Source organism: Triticum dicoccoides, chromosome 1B, assembly GCF_002162155.2.
Source record: "Triticum dicoccoides isolate Atlit2015 ecotype Zavitan chromosome 1B, WEW_v2.0, whole genome shotgun sequence".
Lineage (NCBI taxonomy): Eukaryota > Viridiplantae > Streptophyta > Magnoliopsida > Poales > Poaceae > Triticum > Triticum dicoccoides.
The window spans coordinates 43,649,173-43,658,137 of record NC_041381.1 but is presented as its reverse complement, the minus strand read 5'-3'; positions in this window follow the sequence as shown (position 1 = coordinate 43,658,137).

Sequence of the window (8,965 nt, the reverse complement as noted above, 5' to 3'; positions counted from 1 at the left end):
AGGTGATCGATCCAGAAATCCTACCAAAGTTAAGGAGTGATGTGGCGCAATGTCTTCTCAGTTTCGAGCTGGTGTTCCCACCATCCTTCGTCAATATCATGACGCGCGTCCTAGTTCATCTAGTCGATGAGATTATCGTTCTGGGCCCTGTATTTCTACACAATATGTTCCCCTTTGAGAGGTTCATGGGAGTCCTAAAGAAATATTTACGTAACTGTGCTAGGCCAGAAGGAAGCATCTCCATGGGACATCCAACAAAGGATGTCATTGGGTTTTGTGTTGACCTCATTCTGACCTTAAGAAGATAGGTCTCCCTCAATCGTGGTATGAGGGGAGACTGTATGGAAAAGGCACGCTAGGAGGGGACTCAATAGTATGTAGGGACGGGCATTCTTGGTCTCAAGCACACTACACGGTTCTACAGAATTCTACCTTGGTGACCCCGTATGTCAGTGAACACAAGAACATTCTGCGCTCCAAACACCCGGACCAGCGTGAGGACTGGATTTCATGTGAACACGTCTCAGGTGTGACAAAACTGTTTCTGATGACCTGTACTCGTTGGCAAGGGAACCATCTTCGACTGTAATGACCTACAAAGGGTACGAGATAAATGGGAATACATTTTACACGATCGCCCAAGATCAAAAGAGCACCAACCAAAATAGTGGTGTCCGCTTTGATGCAGCAACCAAGAGGGGAAAGGACACATATTATGGTTACATAGAGGACATATGGGAACTTGACTATGGAAATGATATTAAGGCCCCTTGTTTAAGTGCAAACGGGTCAATACGTTAGGAGGCGGGGTACAGGTAGACCCACAGTACGGAATGACATCAGTGGATCTTAACAATCTAGGGTACACAGACGAGCCATTCGTCCTAGCCAATGATGTGGCGCAGGTTTTCTATGTGAAGGACATGGCTACCAAACCGAGAAAAAGAAAAGATAAGGAAGCGGATACATCATACGATGAGCCAAAGCGCCACATAGTTATTTCAGGAAAAAGAGACATCATGGGATTGGAGGGCAAGACAGACGTGTCTGAAGATTATGAAAAGTTTCATGAAATTCCTCCCTTCAAAGTCAAAAACCCAAGCATCATGTTAAACGATGAAGATCATCCATGGTTATAGCATAATAAGCAAAGAACACAAAGCGAAGAAAAAGTTAAGACTTTCTATCAACAACTATTATGATGATGCGTTTGATGTAGAATATCACTGCAGTTACATTTAAACAAATGAAATCCCTTTGTAACAAATGAGTTTTCGTCTGAAACCCTGATACTTCCAAAGAGATTGTCTGTTTTGTACACGAAGTGCATCCAGTTTTTGTTGTAACCATCTCAACTTTTTAGCACATGCTATGTGGGTGAAATGATGATACCATACCAACTTTCAACCTTTCTAGAGTTCATTTGTAGTGCTTTTTAATATAAGGGTCATTTATCTCAAATAATGTACTAATAGCAAAAAGAATGAACTAATAGCAAAAAGAATGAACTAAAAGCAAACAGAATGAACTAATAGTAAAAAGAATGAACTAAAAATAATTAATTAAAATATTCTGTTATGATCAACTAAAACAAAACTATAATATACTTCAATAGCAAAAAGAATCAACTAAAAAGCTTTTATAAAACTCCAATAGCAAAAGGAATCAACTCAAAAAACTTTTATAAACCTCTAGTATTATTGAAACTAAAATTATATAAGATTTATGCAACCAAAATTATCAAATTATTTTCTGTTCAAAACATTAAAAGAAAAAAGAATTTTCATAAAGAATTTCTTTTGTTAGAAACTTTAATAGCAAAAAGAATTATCATAAAGACTTTTTGTGTTAGAAACTAAAATAACAAAATCTGTTTTTGAATATAATGATAAAACAGAGTAATATTAAACCGCAGGAAAAAGTTTATATTTTTTATTACCTAAAAGCAAAAGGAAATAAAAAATAAAGCAAAAAAAAATAGAAAATAAATAATGCAAAAAACAGAAAAAAAACTAGGAAAAAAGTGCCACCTACTGGGCCGATACAACTAGAAACCCTACAATGGGTCAGGATTCAGGCCCGCACAAGGCCCAGTAGGCCCATCAGGAATAGCATTGACAATTTGGTCTGTAATCCTGCAATCGAGAGGAGCTCAAGAGGGATGCGGCAGTGGGGCTTATAAACCACTGCGCGCCCCTCTCAACTAGCGAGGTGGGACTAAAATTCTGGCCACAGGCAGCACGAGGCCTTTGGTCCCGGTTGGTGGCACCAACCGGTACCACAGGGTGGCATTGGTCCCAGTTGGTGGCACCAGCCAGTACTGGCTGGTGCCACCAACCGGGACCAATGGCCTCTGCTTCTCGCCCTTTGGGTTGCTGAAATGAGACCTTTGGTCCCTGTTGGTGGCACCAACCGGTACCAAAGGGGGGCATTGGTTCCGGTTGGTGCCACGAACCGGGACCAAAGGTGTGCCTATATAACCAGGACTTGTAATTTTTCATTCACTTTCTCATTCTCCCGCCGCCGACGTCGCCCTCTGCCCCATCGCTCGCAGATGTCGCCGTCGTTGTCGTCGCCCGCGCCCCTCGCCACCGTCGCCTTCGCCCACGCCCGTCGTCGCCGCCCCCGTCGTCACCCCGCGTCGTGGCCCTCACCTCACCGCGCCGCCCCGACACTGTCGCCGCCCCCGCATCGCCCCGACGACGTCGCCGCCCCGCGCCTCTGTTGCCTCGACGCCACCACCGCCCACAGTGAGCCCCCGCGCCCCTGCCCTGCCCCCTGCCTCCGCCGCCGCTGTATGATGTTTTCTTTTTAACGGATGTGATGCTTTTTTTATATATGTTCATGTATATATGTTGATGTATGGATATATGTATGATGTTTTTTTGCATATATGTTGATGTAATGTTTTTTTTTCTGCATATATATATGATGTTTTTTTTCATAGATGATCATATGAATTTTTTTTGTTCATAGATGATCATATATATGATGCATGCATGGATGTGGATGGAATATGATGTTTTATTGTACATAGAATACGATGTTTTTTATTCATCTATTTTTTTGTTCATGAGAGAGGCGGCCGGGGACGTCGAGGAAGTTGTACTGTTTAGGGTTAGGGTCGTCGAGGAAGAAGGAAAATAAGAAAAAAAAATAAAAGAGGAAGAGGGAAGAAGGAGAAGAAGAAGGAGAAGGAAGGAGAAAAAAATAAGAAGAGGAAGTAGAAGAAAAAAAGAAGAAGAAGAAAAAATAGAAACTTTTTCTTCTCCTCCTCTTTTTCTTCTTCTTCTTCTTCTCTTTTTTTCTTCTTCTACTCTTTTCTTCTTTTTCTTCTTCTTCTTCTTCTTCTTCTTCTTCTTCTTCTTCTTCTTCTTCTTCTTCTTCTTCTTCTTCTTCTTCTTCTTCTTCTTCTTCTTCTTCTTCTTCCTCTTCTTCTTCTTCTTCTTCTTCTTCTTCTTCTTCTTCTTTTTATCGAGAACGAGGGTATCGAGGATCGCCTAGGTGTCGAGGGTTGGAAACTAGGCTAGAGGGTCGCGAGGGTCACAGAGGGGTCGAGGGTCGTCGAGGCCCTTAGAGGTTCAAGGGTTTGAGGGTCGAGGGTTCGAGGGTTCTAGGGTTCTATGGTTCTATGGTTCGAGGGTCATCGAGGGGCCGAGGGATCGAGTGGTCGAGGGTTCGAGTGGTCGAGGATCGCCAAGGGGCCGAGAGGTTGCCTAGTGTCAACGTATTGAAGAAATCCATGGCTTCATCATTAGCCGGAAGTGACCGGGGCATGATGGTACGAAGTTCTCCAAAGTTATTCTGGAATGGAGTCCCGGATAGGATAATCCGCCTTTTGGTACAAATTTCAGCAAAGGCCTTCCAAATAGCGATATTCGGAAAGCTCTTGCTGTGCTTTGTACCAAAAAGCGAATTATCCTATCTGGGATTCCGTTCCAAAATAACTTTGGAGAGCTTCGTACCATCATGCGCCTGTTACTTTCGCCTAATGATAAAAACATGGTTTTGTTGAATCCTTTGACACTAGACAAACGTGACATGAGTGGGTCGTGGGTTAGGAATTAGGGTAGAGGGTCGTGGATCACTTTGCAGTCGAGGGTCGTGAACTAGATAGGGTTGAGGGTCGAGGATCGCCGAGGGGTCGAGAGGTTGCCTAGTGTCAAAGTATTGAAGAAATCCATGGCTTCATCATTAGCCGGAAGTAACCGGGGCATGATGGTACGAAGTTCTCCAAAGTTATTCTGGAACGGAGTCCCGATAGGATAATCCGCCTTTTCGTACAAATTTCAGCAAAGGCCTTCCAAATAGCGATATTTGGAAAGCTCTTTCTGTACTTTGTACCAAAAAGCGAATTATCCTATCTGGGATTCCGTTCCAAAATAACTTTGGAGAGCTTCATACCATCATGCGCCTGTTACTTTCTCCTAATGATGAAAACATGGTTTTGTTGAATCCTTTGACACTAGACAAACATGACATGAGGGGGTCGAGGGTCGGGAACTAGGGTAGAGGGTCATGGATCGCCGAGCGATTGAGGGTCGTGAACTAGCTAGGGTCGAGGGTCGAGGATCGCCGAGCGGTCGAGAGGTTGCCTAGTGTCAAAGTATTGAAGAAATCCATGGCTTCATCATTAGCTGGAAGTAACCAGGGCATGATGGTACGAAGTTCTCCAAATTTATTCTAAAACAGACTCCCAGATAGGATGATCCTCCTTTTGGTACAAATTTCAGCAAAGGCCTTCCAAATAGCGATATTTGGAAAGCTCTTGCTGTACTTTGTAACAAAAAGCGAATTATCCTATCTGGGATTCTGTTCCAAAATAACTTTGGAGAGCTTCATACCATCATGTGCCTGTTACTTTCACCTAATGATGAAGACATGGTTTTGTTGAATCCCTTGACACTAGACAAACGTGACATGAGGGGGTCGAGGGTCGGGAACTAGGGTAGAGGGTCGTTGATCATTGAGCGGTCGAGGATTGTGAACTACCTAGGGTCGAGGGTCATGAACTACGTAGGATCGATGGTCAAGGATCGCCGAGGGGTCGCCAGGTTACCTAGTGTCAAACTATTGAAGAAATCCATGGATTCATCATTAGCCAGAAGTAACCGGGGCATGATGGTACGAAGTTCTCCAAAGTTATTCTGGAACAGAGTCCTGGATACGATAATCCGCCTTTTGGTACAAATTTCAGCAAAGGCCTTCCAAGTAGCGATATTAGGAAAGCTCTTGCTGTACTTTGTACCAAAAAGTGAATTATCCGGTCAGGGATTCCGTTCCAAAATAACTTTGGAGAGCTTCATACCATTATGCACATGTTACTTTCGCCTAATGATGAAGACATGATTTTGTTGAATCCTGTGACACTAGACAAACGTGCCATGAGGGGATCGAGGGTCGGGAACTAGGGTAGAGGGTCGTGGATAGCCGAGTGGTCGAGGGTCGTGAACTAGCTAGGGTCGAGGGTCGCCGAGGGGTCGAGGGTCGAGGGTCGTCGAGGGGTCGATATACCCCATCTCCAATAACTTTGACATCAGGGGGGGTCGATATACCCCCTCCCCGATAACATTTTTTTCTATGTATATGTCATCATTGTCGATATACCCTCTCTCCGATAACTTCGACATGAGGGGGGGGGGGTTGATATACCCGCTCCTCGATAACATTTTTTTCTATGTATATGTCGTCGTTGTCGATATACCCCCTTCCCGATAACTTCGATATATCCATCTCTCATGTTTTGTATATTAATTGCCATGTTATAATATTTGCAGAAACTATGGATCATCAAAGAGACTTCGATCAAGAAGAGATATTGGGGGACATAATCCGCGATGGAGGTGATGTAGTCTTGTCGTTTCTCAACGACATCAAATAAGGTCTGCAAGGAGAGGAAGCAGGCTGCGGTGATCAATCAATGGAGGAGGATCATGATCGTGATTGTGGCTCCGACGACCGTGATGACGGCTCAGGTGACCGAACGGAGTCAGGATCAGCTGTTGCAAAGTCCGGCAAGGTATATATATTAATTACACTACGGAAAATAGATAATTTGCCGTCAGGAGGCGTCTTTGCCGTCTGCTTTTTGTCGGGCAGACGGCAAAGAAAGGGTTTGCCGTCATCAGCAGACGGCAAAGAGACACTGACAGCAAAATAGACTTTGCCGTCTGCGAAATAAAACACAGACGGCAAAGAGCTCACTTTGCCGTCTGCAAAAGAAAACACAGAGAACAAAGAATCATTGCCGTCTGTGTTTGTTTTAACAGACGGCAAAGAATATTTGTCGTCTTTGTTTTTTTGGCAGACGGCAAAGTGAGCTCTTTGCCGTCTGTGCTTTGTTCTGCAGACGGCAAAGAGAAAGCACAACACACAGATCGATCACACGGATCAATGACATGGCAAGATCTTCGACGTACATCCCCACCCATCAGGCCGTCTAGACGCACACCCCACTCACCCATGAAGCACGCACCCCCAGGGCAGCACCCACGTGCCCCACCCCTGCCACACGTCTCTCTTTCTCTCCCTTATCCTTATCCCCACCGCACGTCTCTCTTTCTCTCGTTTCTGTCCTCCTCGATCCAAAAGCACATCGGCCGGCGCCCGCCACCACCTCCACCCCGAACCCCGGAGAACACCACGCCCTCCAGTCCTGGCCTCACCGGCCACCACTGTGCCGAGCGGCCGCGACCACTTCCCCATTCGTCCCCAGCGTCGTCGGCCCCAGCTACTTCCCCCTTCACCACCAGCCCCGTCGGCCCCAGCCACTCCCCCCGTCGCCACGGTAGGCCCGCCGGCGCCCGCGCACCACCTCGCTGGCCGCCATCTCGTGCAGGACAAGTTTAGGCACCTCCGGTGTATTTAACTCCCCCAAAAAATAAGGACGTGGCTAGAGAGCACTGCGGCGCTCGTTTGTTGCCTGGAGCGCACATCCGTATATATTAATTGCATGTCCTTGTGTCCAACTGTGTATACTAGAAAAAAAATTATTTGGGCACACCCCATACTCACATGGCTATCGATGGAATCAGCCTAAATTCTGTCCGTGCATTTATGTAGGAGTTCAAAAAGTTATAAATGCCATAACTTTTGATTCAATCATCGATATTCAGTTCCGTTTTCACTGTCAGATTTCTATCGACGAGTTCTTCAAAACTAGATCCTATATGAGTAGGTTTTGTCAAACTTTTCTTAAGAGCAACTTTGGGTGCAATGGAGGCAACTATAGTGTTATAGGGAAGCAACTTTTCTTTTTGGCCTAGTAGGACTGACTATTTGGATGGTTTGCGTAAAAAAATGAGAAAAATAACACAAAATATAAGGCAACTTTGGTGCTACATACAAAGCAATTTCACTGCAATGTGTGCATCTTTGAATTTTGCTAACATTACCCCAACTTGCATATCAAGACTGCTCAATTTCCTATTGTTTATGGTCAGTTCTTACACTTGATGTTCAATTGCCTATACATGCTATAAATTGCCTACCATTGATGTATAGTTTCCTTCTATTGGTAATTAGTTGCCTACGATTGTTACACAGTTGCCTAACTTTCGAAAATACTTGCCTACAATACTAAGAAGTGACCAAGATTCACCATCATGTTGCCTACCATAACTAACAATAGTAGACACAAAAGCATCATGCATATATGACTTCATAGTATTATAGCCAATTTATAAAAATGATATACTAGCGTGAACAATAGGCAATTTAGAGGTACTGGTGAGGAAGTTAGGAGAAAATTACACAAACTTAACTAGGACACTGAATGTAGTGAAGTTGTCTGCTTTTAGCACTAAAGTTGCCTCCTGTAGAAACAAAGTTGTGATGTTATCTACCTGTATTTCGAAGTTGTTTTCTATCATTAGTTAGATGCTTATTGTTGCTAATTAGTTATTTTTAATGCAGTGAAGTTGCTTCTGTTTAGCACTAAACTTGCCTCATCTATCATCAAAGTTGCTTTGAAAAAACATTAAAAAACATATCCATGTGGAGTTTAGTTATGAAAAGCTCGTTGCGACCTGACTAGCCAACTCATGTGTGTTTTCCATCATTATATCTGAAAATTTCAATAATTTTTATAGGCAACTCGACCAAAAATTAAGAATTTGTGTAGGTTTATAGGAAATTGTCTGCTCCGCCCCCGCTATGAAACTTCTAATAACCCCCTATGAAGCTTCTCATCTAATACCCGTAACCTGATTAGCCAACAACCATGCGCTCAGTAGCTTTGGCAAGTTAGGTCCCCTGATGGACAACTTTCATACTATTTTAGGCAATTGGGGATCACCCGTATGAAAGCTTCATAACGATCTCGCCAACTTGGTTTCTGAGGCACACAACTAAAAAACCATGTTATACAACTTCCCAGTTTACGGTGAGCAACTTTCACAGTATGGTAGGCAACAAAACTATGTAACCACCTATACACATGGTGCAATTCTTCTAGCATTGAAGTCGCTCATGTTTAGCACGAAGCTTGCCTCATCTAGTATCAAAATTGTTTTTTTAAATCATCAAAATATATTCATATGAGATCTATTTTTGAAGAGCTCATCACGAAGAACCCCGCGGTGAAAACAGATCATCATTTGGACACACGGTGTGAAAGTTACAGTTTATTGAATTTTCTTGTACCAGAATTAATGCACGTTACGTCATTGCTGGGTTGACACGGTTGGTCGGACGAGGTGAAAAAAAATCAACATATTGTAGTTAAAGAATCTTTTCATATATAGAATAAGTGGATGGACAGTTTAGCAAATCTGTAACCAGTCGGTCGCATTGTTCGTTCCATGAGCGTGCCCTTCAGTGCCCGAAAAAATGCAGCTGCACTTTTAAGTGTTTAGAAAAAAAATAATACCCTACGCCCGTCAGACGGAGCCACGCGGTTCATGCATGCTTTGCGTTACCTTCGCAACAAGTACGACGCAAGGCAACATCAATCTGTCCACGGCGG